General features: G+C 38.6%; 1 protein-coding gene across 2 annotated transcripts in view; it reads left to right on the top strand.

Annotated features, from left to right (window-relative positions):
* The first annotated feature begins 66 nt into the window (after positions 1-66).
* ASB3 (ankyrin repeat and SOCS box containing 3) overlaps positions 67-12,317 on the top strand; it is a 110,740-nt gene continuing 98,489 nt past the window's right edge. For both annotated transcript variants that reach the window (XM_036262156.1, XM_036262148.1), the window contains exon 1: positions 67-221. The gene's annotated coding sequence lies outside the window, so the exon portion shown is untranslated. The remainder of the gene's footprint in view (positions 222-12,317) is intronic.

The following is a 12,317-nucleotide window of genomic DNA, read 5'->3' as shown; positions in this document are numbered from 1 at the left end:
TGGGCCCCCGCCACCGTTTCCGGGGCAGGCGGCATGTCAACATCCGGGGTCGCCGAGCCGCCCGCCTACGGAAGCCGGGACGCCGGCCGGACTCCGCTGGTTTCCCGCAACCGCAGTTTCGCGGGGCAGTCGAACGGAGGAGCGGCTTCCCGGGAGGGGACGCCTGAAGACCGGGCCTCGGACCAGTGTTTTCGGCGGAGAAGTGGCGGCACCAACAGCCGGTGAGTCCGGGAGGCGGCGGCCGCGCCCTCCCGCCGTCTGCGCGGCTCCCCAGCGGCGGGCAGCACTGGGACCCCTGGCGCGGGAAGGGAGAGGGCGAGCCGGAGAGGTGCTGGGCTGCGGACGAGAAAACGGGCAGTGGCGCGAAGTGAGAAGGACGGTGTTCCTGACTGCCCCTCCCTCCCGCTGCTTTCCCTTGTCCCTTTCCCGCATCCAGCATCGGCGGCTTCACCTCTCGGGCGAGAAGCCCCTGTCCGCCGCCTCTGCGCTGGGCGGCCGCGGGCTAACGCGCGGTGTGCTGGGCTCCGCAGCCCGGGGGAGGGCACGTCCGCGGAGGAAACCTGTCACGGGACACAACACTGATGCTCCGAGGTGGGCGTGAACCCGGCCTCTCCTCTGGGGAGGCCAGACAGGAGTCACTGTCCTCACCCTTCTGTACCCCACGTGGGGCGCTTCCTTCATCCCATAGATGAAGTGTTGGATGGTTTATCACAGAAGCTGTTTCCTTCCTTGAGGTTCAGAGCCAGGCGAATGTGAGGTTATGAATCACGTGAGGGTATATAACACGTCTGCCCGCATTCAAAAGAAGACAAGAAGTGTTGGATTCCACCCCCACCCCACCCTCTTAGAAAAAAAAAAAAACTATTGTGGTAATTTCTATCAGAATGGGTTGGCCAAAGAGCACCTGTCATTGTCTTTCTGGAGGGGGGAAAAGTTAAGTCTTTTGCTAGATCTGCTAAAGACTGCCCACCCCCGCCCCCCGAATTTGAACCAGATCACAAAGCAGGAAGAGTAGTCTGTTTTTTAACTTTAAAAAAAATATTTTTATTTATTGATTTTAGAGATAGGAACGGAGAGGGAGATAAAGACATCGATTTGTTGCTCATAAACAAAACACTATGATTTTCAATTAAAAAAAAAGAAACATTGATTTGTTATTCCACTTATGCATTCATTGGTTGATTCTTGTATGTACCCTGGGGGATTGAATTTACAACCTTGGTGTATCTGCAGGATACTCTAACTAGCTACCTGGCCAGGACTATTTTTCATCTTAAAGTTTCCTTTTTTGAACAGAAGGAATCTACAGTATCAAAGAAAATTACTTTGTTCCAGAATTGAAGTGTTGTTCATTAACTTATTTTGGAGTTATTATTAATGGTTAACACGTACCAGATCTCTGGGATTGGCTAAGTGGCAAATAAGTGTGTTTTTATTCTCTGTCTCTCGTGGTCTAGGAAGAGAGATTACACAAACAATCGCAACCTATTGTGGTAATAATAGTAGTTAACATTTAACATTTACTCTGCTAAGCACTAGTCCATGTACTTTATATGTATTATGAGTCAGGTATTATAAATTATACAGTAGAGGGGTGGTAGATAGGAAGAAGGAAGTGAGGAATTCTGGGGTCGGACAGGAAAGGCTTCCCAGGAGAGGTGACATTAGAACAGGGGTTTTATTTATAGGAGTTCATCAGGCAGTTGGGGAAGTGCATGTGAAGCATAATCCTTCTAGATGGTTCATTTGGGCTTTTTGGTGTAGTCAGAGGGCCAGGTTGGATGGAATCAGCAGGAGATTGATGCAATAGAAGAACAGAGGTGATTAGTTCAGGGCAGGTTGTATACGCCCTGTAGAGGTGTTTGAATTTTATCTAATATACCAGAATTTCTTCAGATTATAGACTTTTTGCACTGAAATCATCTGAGGTGTCCCCAGTTTCTCAAGTATACGAAGATTAATTCTACATGGATTAAATGTTTAAATGAACAACAACAACAACAAAAAATAGAAGAAAAGATAGGAGAAAGAATTCAATGATCTTGGTAAGATAGAAAATCCTGAAGTCATGAAGGAAAAAAAAGACTCATAGTAGTCCCCCCTTTATCCTCAATTTTGCTTTCTTTTTCATTTTTATTTTTTATTTATGGTTTTGCTTTCTGAGGTTTCAGTTGCCAGTGGTCACCCACAGTTCGAAATATTAAATGGCAATTTTCAGAAATCATGTTTTCAATTGCATGTCATTCAGAATAGTGGAGATGGAGAGAACAGATTTGGAACATATTTTTTAGGTAGAATTTCTTGAACTTGATGGATGAGATGTGGCAAGTTCTTACTGAGATGAATTGATGGTGCCTATTTTTTTTTTTTTTTATAATCCTCACCTGAGGACATACAGAGAGAGAGAGGGAGGGAGGGAGAGAGAGAGAAACTGCAGAGTGAAAGAGAGAGAGAGAGACAGATAGAGAGAGAAACTGCAGTGTGAAAGAGAAGCATCAGTTGGTTGTCTTTCATACTTACCCCCACCAGGGGTCCAACCTGAAACCCAGGTATATGCCCTGACTGGGAATTGAACTGGTGACACTCATCCAACTGAGCCACTCTGACCTGGTGGTGCCTAGATATTTTTGATGAGGAATTGATGTTAAATTTACTGAAAGGGAAGCACAGAACGTGGACTGATGGGAACCATGTGTTTTTGTTTATTTTACTTTTTTGTTTGTTTGTTAATCCTCAATGCAGGATATTTTTTCATTGATTTTTAGGTAGAGTGGAAGGGAGAGAAGGAGGGAGGGAGAGAGAAACATTGATGTGAGAGAGACATATTGATTGGTTGCCTCCTGCATGACCCTGACTGGGGCTGGGGATCGAACCTCCAACCCAGGTATGTGCCCTTAACTGGGAATCAAATCCAAGACCCTTTGGTCTTCGGATAGACTCTCTAACTGCTGAGCCAAACTGGTCAGGGCATTAGTTTTTATTTTGAAATAATTTCAAACTTACATAAAAATTGCAAGAATTGAACCCATATTACCAAGTTAGCATTTTACCTGATATATTTTTATTACAATACAGTTATAATAATTTCTGAATCAAGGGTTCTGTTTTGGACATAAGTTTTAGATATACATTTGACATCTAGGTTGAGCTAGCAAATTGGTTAAACCTGAACCTAAGTGGGGAGATCACTGGCTAGGCTAGAGTTACACATTTCAGGGAGATTAGCCTATAGATACAATTAAAGCCAGGTTCTGGCAGAGATCATCGGGAATGAACATAAAAAAGGGAAGAAAAGGGTAGTTGCAACATTATTACATACTGAATAGCATTAGAAAGCTAACAAAATGGACTGGAAGGTGTGCCCAGTAAAGCAGAGAAAAAACAATCAGAAAACTGACATATTAAGGAAGTCAATAGAAAGAAGTGTTTCAATGAGGGAGTGAACAGCTGGCTGAGTCAAATGCTGCTGAGAAGTTCTGTAAGATGAGGATAAGTAATAAGTGACCATTGGATTTGGCAGCATGGAGGAGGAATAGAGGGGGAAAAGGCCTGACCATTGGATTAAAGTAGAGGGCTTGCTAAGGTGTACATTTGATTGAAAACAATATGTTTTTGGCCCGGGCTGGTTTGGCTCAGCAGTTAGAACATCGCCCTGCAGACTGAAGGGTCTCGGGTTTGATTCTCAGTCAAGGTCACGGTACCTGGGTTACGGGTTCGATCTTTGACCCTGGTTGGGGTCATTCGAGCGGCAACCAATCCATGTGTCTCACATTGATGTTTCTCTCTCTCTCCCTTTCTCCCTTCCACTCTAAAAATTGATGGAAAAATATCCTTGGGTGAGGATTAACAAAAGACAACCAATCAACCCCCAAGAAACAATATGTTTTGCACTTTGGCAGAGTATAGACCACAGTTTCCCATTTTTCAGCCTTGGCACTATTGACATTTTGGGCCAGTTGGTCCTTTGTTGTGAGGGGCTGTCTTGTGCATTGCATGATGTTTGGTAATATCTCTGGATTGTGTCCACTGGATGCTAGTAGCACCCTCTTGACCCCAGTTCTGACAACAAAAAATGTCTGCAGACATTTCCAGATGTCCCTTGGCAGGCAAAATGGCCCATGGTTGAGAATTATAGGTTTAAACTCTTAAATGAAAGACATAAATATTAATGATAAATTTTTAGACATTAGATCACTGAATGGGAAGATGTTTAGGGGCAAGCAAGGAACCTTTCTGGCATTCCAGAATTTTTGGCAATGTTGTGAATACCTGCTTTGCCTATAATGCAAGTTGTACTGTTTGCATTACACCTTTGATAATTCATAAGACACTTAATCTTACCTTGCATTGTCACTATTATGCACATTGGTTATCATTATAGAGGATTTGGGATGTAAATATGTAGAAACTTGTCCTGAATCTGTATTAACCTCACCATAGCCTAGAAATTGTTACTTTGAAAAAATAGTATTACTTCCTTTAATAGTCTCTTGACTTTTTCTCATATAAATATGGTAGAGAATATGCAATTTTAATTTTTATTTAGTTTAACTTCCTGATTCATAGTTTCTAGAAAAATTCCCCTTTACTTGACAAAGCTACCTTTTGATGCACATAAGGGAATTAGTCTTAATGCAGCACCTTTTGATTAGCTGCAGAACTGCAGATTTGGGAAGAGATCAAGAAAGTACAGAGTTACTCATCTAACAAATCTGGTTTGGAGGCACTGTCCTGTAGCACTCAGGGTGCTGTAAATATGGATTAGATGTAGGTCAGGTCCACCAAAACATTACCATCTAGAAAGAGAGGTAGGAATTGTACATAACTATTTATATTAAAGGTGAGGAGTATAGTTAGGGAGGTACTGTTCAGATGATTGTAGACATTCAGAGTAGAGGGTGATTACCTCTAGCAAGGGGTGAAAGGAAGGAAGGATGGGTGGAAATCAATAAAATAGTCCTGACACTTGTGTAATAGATGGTAGGATTTGGATTTACAGAGGTGGGAAAAGTCTGTCCTATAAGTGGATGAATGAACATGAGCCCAACACACATAGCGATCAAAAGTCATTGAGTACAGGAAGGAGGCTTGGGAATGACATAAGGAGTTTAGTAGGTGACAAGGGTGACATTTCACCATGGTGGAAAAGAATATTTTATTTAACAAATGTTATTCATCTGTAAGAAAACCAACTAGATCACCTTATCATAAAATACACAAGAAGTAAATTATATATAGGGTTGGACAAAAGTAAGTTTATGGTTGTGAGTATGTGAAAGTTTATTCTTGTATTATTTATTAATTCTTACATTATTTTCTATATAAACAACTATAAACCTACTTTTGTCCCATATATAGCTATATGAAAAAAACAAGAGAATATTTGTATAATTGGAGTAAATATAACATTAAAAAAATTTTTTTTTCTTCTTCATTGATTTTAGACAGAGAGAGAGAGAAAAACATCGATGAGAAAGGACATTGATTGGCTGCCTCTTGCATGCCCCCCACTGGAGATCAGGCCCACAACCCGGGCATGTGTCCTGACTGGGAATCGAACCGGGCGACCTCTTGGTGCATGACTCAATGCTCAAGCACTGAGCCACACTGGCCCGGCAAATATAATATATTTTTATTAAGACAGGCAATCCAAATACTGTAAAAGGAAAGATAGACCTGCTATGATAAACTTTTTTAAATGAGTAATTTCTCTTAAAGTTAAAAATGTGCATACATTTTGTCCTACTGATTTTACTTTTTGGAGTCTTTCCTTTAAAAACAAAAGCCCTGATACATAAGGATGTATGCACAAAGATATTTTTATGGCATTTATTTGTAGTGGCACAGAAACTCTGGATATCTGATTTTCCAACAATAAGGCAGCGGCTTAATAAATAATTATATGCAAATTCTGTACAACTGAATAGTGAGGTGGTTAAGAGCAGGGACTCAGGAGTTAGGCCCGTTAGATTCTGATCCCAGCTCTACCACCTACTACATGTGTGACCTTGGCATGCAACTTAACCTCTCTAGAGCTCAGTTTTCTCATCTTTAAAATGAAGAAAATAACAAATGTAAGATGTAAGAAATATTATGAAGATTCAGATTTATTATGTATACTATTCATGTAATAGATGTGTCCAGGCAATATTTTAAGCACTTTATAAACTTATTTAATTGATTTATTCCTCATAATAACCCCAAAAGGTAGGTTTTATTTTCCCCATTTTACTGACAAGAAACCTGAGGCCTGAGAGAGGTTAATACCATGTTCTAATATAATCCACACACACACAAACACACGTATAAATTTATATACCTGTGCCATGTTATAAAATATGGCTGAATAAAACTAAATTTTTTTCCATTTGAAATTTTTATGAGTCATTAATGAGAACCAAACACTCAAGTTTTGAATTAAAAGCTACCCCACATTTCTTTATTGTTTTTCATTTAGAGATATGAAGGGCAAAACCTATAAAAATAAAGACATTTGCATAACTTAATAGCTGGTATGCAGTCTGGAGTTGTATAGTACTCATTACTCCAGAGATTGCCTAAGATAGTAATTGCCCTTTTCTCTTGGTTTCCAATACTGATCCCCCTCCCGCTCCAATGTGTCCTTTAAGTATAATTCATTCTGTGGTAATAAGACTTAAGTGGACTGGGATACACATTTTGGGAAAAATAAAGGAAAAGAAAAGACTTTGGCTTTCAAACATTTTTGGTTAAAGTACAACATGTACACAGGTGACAGAATGCCAGCAAAAATATAGGTGCAAATAATAATATTGTGTATTTCTTGGGCACGGGAAAAGAGAGTGGAGATTTGATTTCAAATCAAGCTTAAATGTTCCTTTTTAAAAATGATATTCTCTCTCTCTTTTGTAATGTTTTTACTGATTTTTTTTTTTAGAGAGAGAGGAAGGGAGAGAGAAAGAGAAACATCAATATAAAAGAGAAACATGGATCTGCTGCCTCCTGCTTGCCGCCGACTGAGGATTGAGTCCGCAACCTGGATATGTGCCCCGACCGGGCATTTAGTTAGGATCTCTCAGTCCACTGAGCCACATGGGCTGGGCATATGTTTTTTTTTTTAACCCCATGCTTTATATTTTTGTTTATGTTTTTACTAAGAATTTTCTATAAGAGTTAATTTTAAACTCCATGTGTACAGTAACACCTATGTAAACAATATCTGTGTAGTATTCTTATCAAAACTAGATCTAATAAAACTGGATGTAATAATAAGAAAATAATAAACATCCAAAATGTGGCACATTCTACAAGACAACTGGCCTGGACCTTGAAAAAAATCAATCACTAGGAATAAGGAAACTTCTATATAATCTAAGTTGACACTGCTAATAATGGCTTCAATTCTTATCATTTATTTACCTTTTTTTCTCCATTAAGGATCTAATCAAGGTTTATAGCTTACATTTGAATGTTGTCTTAAAGTCTCTTTTAAACTACAGTAATTTCCCTTTGTCATCAATTTTAAGTCTCACTTATTTTTACTACTAAGAAGAGAAAGTAACCTCTGCCAAACTCACGTCATGCCATCTAGTGTAAGATTCATCTTAATTTCAAAAGTCTTTAAATTAGATAAACTTATTAACAAACTATATAGCATTTTTTCCAGGGTTATAACACAGGTTATGGAACTGGATATCAAACCCAAAGCAGTATGGCTCTTAAATCCATTGTTTAGGCTGCTATTCAGTGCTGCCATTTTGTTATCAGTGAGTTTTTGCATGTAAGCCTTTTTAGCTTTGCGCCTGGTATGTAAGTAAGTACCTAATGTGGGTTAGCTTTTATTGTCATTTTCACTGCTCCTGCATTTTACTACTACACTATGTTTATAACATGAATATTCTGTAACTTTATTTGGATCTTCTTTGCTTTGTTTATAGGTTGGCTTTTAAACATTGAAAACCTATAAACTGTTCACAATATTATAATTATGCAAACACCATCCATTATAAAACCAAGAGGTGTAATTGGAACTGCAGAGAAAGAAATGTAATTGTATTAATCCTCTGCCACTTAAAGTGTCCTATTAGCTTCCTAATAACAGTACTATATTTGCTAAATTGAATTCATTTTGTTCTTGAAGATGTATTTTGAGCTCTCAAACATTTTTCTTCTAATTTATACTACTTGCTTTCCAAGTCTGTTTTATATTTATATGCTGTTCTTTGTTTTGTTTTTTTGTATAACTCTCCTATATTAGGTCTACTGTTTTTGTTATTTCATGTTCTCCTTATCTTAGATTTCCCCCCACCTTGTTGGATATAACTATTTTTGGAAAAGGTATAAAGCAGGTAATTTAATTTTCACTGGCCCTTATATATCTGAAAATGCATTTATTTTGCCTTCTTGTTTAATTAATAGTTTGACAATAGAATTCAGTGTTCAAAATTATTTTGTTTTGCTCAAAACTTTGAAGGCATCGTTCCTTGGCCTGGTAGTGTCTAGTATATTTGATGAGTAATGCTAGTATGATTCTCCTTTTTTATAAGTGATACACTTTTTCCTCTGGAAGATTTAATTAGATGTAACTGTTTGAGAGTGTTTCTAGGTGTGGGTTTCTTTTTCCATTTATCCTTTATGGCACTGCATGAGTTCTATTTGTTCACTTCTGGAAATTTTTCTTCAGTTATGTCTTCAAGGGTTCTTATTTTAGCTGAGAAATGTTTCATGTCATACTTGAAGGATAGATCTTACCATCATGTAACTGTTTAAGCAATATAACAAATAGGCTTCAGGGCTTCCCTGCTAACTTTGCTTTGATTTCTTATTAATGTTACAGATAGTTTTTTTTTTTTTTTTTTTTATCCTCACCCGAGGACATTTTTCCATTTTTTATTCAGACAGAGCTGGAGGGAGAGAGAGGAAGAGAGAGAGAAAGAGAAAAACATCGACGTGAAAGGGACACATCGAGTGGCTGCCACCCGCACGACCCAACCAGGGCCAGGGACAAACTGCAACCGAAGTACATGCCCTTAGCGGGAACCGAACCCAGGTCTCTCTGGACCGTAGGCTGTCACTCTAACCACTGAGCAAACCGGCCAGGGCATACAGAAAGGGTAAATTTAACACAAACAAGGCACACAACTACATTTTATATACATTATGAAAATATTCATTTTCTTTAATAGCTTGTAAATTGATGAGTATCTTAAATATGTTGTGTCTTCTGTTTTAATCATTGTTCAACATTTAATGTGTATCATATACAAGGAGGTAATGAGTGACAAAGGTTTTCTAGTTGGGAATGGAGATTAATTGTTTTTAATGTACTAAATTTCAGTTGTTCGTGTAGGTGCCTTATATAAGACATATGGAATTGTAAAGAGTTTGAGAAAGTAGGCTGAAGATCAGAAGTTTGCCACGTAAAGTTGGCAGTTGAAGCTTAGGTTTGATGAGTTTGTGTACCTGATAAACAGTCTAAAATGTAAATGTAAATGCCCAGCCAGTATGGCTCAGTGGTTGAGCATCAACCCATGCACCAAGAGGTCACCGGTTCGATTCCTGATCAGGGCACATGCCCAGGTTGTGGGCCTGATCCCCGACGGGGGCATGCAGGAGGCAGCTAGTTGATGTTCTCTCTCATCAATGTTTTTCTCTCTCTCTCCCTCTCCCTCTCTAATATTAATAAAGAAAGAAAAAAGTAAATGTAAATACAATGAAATGTTCTGCTCTTTTGGTTTTAGTAATATGAGATGATTGGTCACTATTGTCTGATACACTAGACTTGTAAAGAAGGATGAAGTCCGAGATCTTTGGGTTGAAGCAGGAAGGGGGGGTCATTGGAGATTTGAGAGTACGCTGATAAGGTGGAGGGCAGAAGAGTAAAGTTAGATTGGAGGGGAATTAAGATAAGTTGATAAGTAGAACACTAGTTAAAAAATTCTATGGATAGGAAAGCTGGAAGAATAAAATAAATAAATAGGATTAAGTGGTGGTTTTTCCAGTTATAGAATGTGTGTATGTGTGTTGATAAACCATTTAAAATAACAAGGAGGTTCAGTACAGTGAAATAAAACCACCAAGAAATTAGTAGTGAAGTACTGTATAATATTTTAGAAAGGTAAAATGAACTTTAAGAAGAATGAAAAACCCCTGATACTCAGTAAAACTAATTTTTATCATATAAATTTGACATGTAGAAGAATACTTTTAGTAGTTGTCTCTGAAGGAGTTAAGTGCTTTAAAGAGTAGCCACAGGATTAAAAAATCATTCCACTAATCTTGGAGTTTTTAATGTATGCTTAACGTGAGTTTATTTTAAGGCTTTAGAAATGCATAAAAATAGATTGTTAAAAGCTGAATAAATTCATAGGATATATAGTCACAGTTTAAAAATAATTTTTTTCCTTTATTTTAGAGAGAGAGGAAGGGAAAGGGAGAGAGATACAGAAACATTAATAAGAGAAAACATCGATGGGCTGCCTCCTGCATGCCCCCCACTGGGGATCAGGCCCGCAGCCTGGGCATGTGCCCTGACAGGGAATCGAACCAGCTACCTCTGGGTGCATGGGTCGATGCTCAACCATTGAGCCAGGCTAGTCACAGTAGTTTTGCTGAAAAAAAAAAGCATAATTGGAATATTTCATATGTAAATTTTTTTTAATCCTCACTCGAGGACATTTTTCCATTTTTTGTTCAGATAGAGTGGGAGGGAGAGAGAGGAAGAGAGAGAGGGAGAGAGAGAGACATCGATGTGAAAAGAACACATGGAGTGGCTGCCACCCGCACGACCAATCAGGGCCGGGGACAAACTGCAACTGAGGTACGTGCCCTTAGTGGGAACTGAATCCGGGTCTCTCTGGACTGCAGGCCGATGCTCTAACCGCTGAGCCAAACCGGCCAGGGTGGAATATTTCATATGTAAATTTTAACATGATGTGATGAGAGGGAACTTTAAGTACATTTATCATATAACTGACTTTGAAAGAATCAGGGATGGTAGATTATAGGAGTATGATGCTTACTTACATTGATATTTACAACTGCTCCAAAGTTAAAATTTAAAAACAATATGTGCCTATGGAAAAGAGAAATGTAATATAATGGCACAAAATGTTGACTATGAAATGTTTGAATAATATCTAACAGACCAAATATGGTTCTTAAACTATAGGCATTGTGATCATTGTGAATCTCAAAGAGATACCGAATTCATGCTACTCTGAGTATATAATAATAAAGTTATATTAGATAATACTTATCAAGTATTATGTCAGATACTATGTAATGCTTTATATGTTAAAATTAAATAGCACTATCAAGATGTAAATGAATACACATTCAGGTACTTTATTAAATAGAAAAAGAATAATATGTATTTTCCTTATTTAAGATGAAGTGCATTATCTATACACAATGGTCAAACTATTTATTTATTTTTAATCTTCTCTCGAGGACATTTTTCCGTTTTTTGTTTGGACAGAGTGGGAGGGAGAGAGAGGAAGAGAGAGATAGAAACATTGACGTGAAAGGGACACATCAAGTGGTTGCCTCCCTCATGACCCAACCAGGGCCAGGGACAAACTGCAACTGAGGTACGTGCACTTAGCGGGAACCGAACCCAGGCCTCTCTGGACCGCAGGCCGATGCTCTAACCACTGAACCAAACCAGCCAGGGCCAAACTTTTAAAATCAATCTTTAGGAAACGGGTTACAGTCATGCTTTCAAGTATTGATAGTTGATATCACAACAATCTTTGTTTCCCTAAATCAATGGTTCTCAACCTTTCTAATGCTCTGATCCTTTAATAGAGTTCCTCATGTTGTGGTGACTCCAACCATAAAATTATTTTCGTTGCTACTTCATAACTGTAATTTTGCTACTGTTATGCCTTAGGCGACTCCTGTGAAAGGGTTGTTCGACCCCCAAAGGAGTTGCGACCCACAGGTTGAGAACCGCTGCCCTAAATGATAAACTTTTTATGTATGGCGGTGGTATTTATAAAATGGTATTTATGTACAGTTCTTGGTAGATTGAAGAGTGAATGTGTTGTTTGGGAGTGGGAAAAGGAAATTTAAGATTGGCCTGGAGAAGGAGCAGAAACACTTATTTAAAAAAATCCACTCCATTAGAAGTTTCTATTACAAGTGTCTTTTTTCAAAGGAGGGTTTACGCTCACCCTTGAATTCCTAATATGTAACACCTAACTATTTGTATTCTGAGAAACGAGAGCCTGAGTTCTGTGTGTGATTAGGTCACAATGAGAGAAAATGTTTTGAAAGTGAGTTTGAAGGGTGGTAAAGAGAGACTTAGTTTTTTTGTTTTTTTTTTTATCCTCACC

The sequence above is a fragment of the Molossus molossus genome, unplaced genomic scaffold (assembly GCF_014108415.1).
Source record: "Molossus molossus isolate mMolMol1 unplaced genomic scaffold, mMolMol1.p scaffold_m16_p_15, whole genome shotgun sequence".
NCBI lineage: Eukaryota > Metazoa > Chordata > Mammalia > Chiroptera > Molossidae > Molossus > Molossus molossus.
Note: the sequence above shows the minus strand (reverse complement) of the source record. Positions and strands in the feature narration are given on the sequence as shown.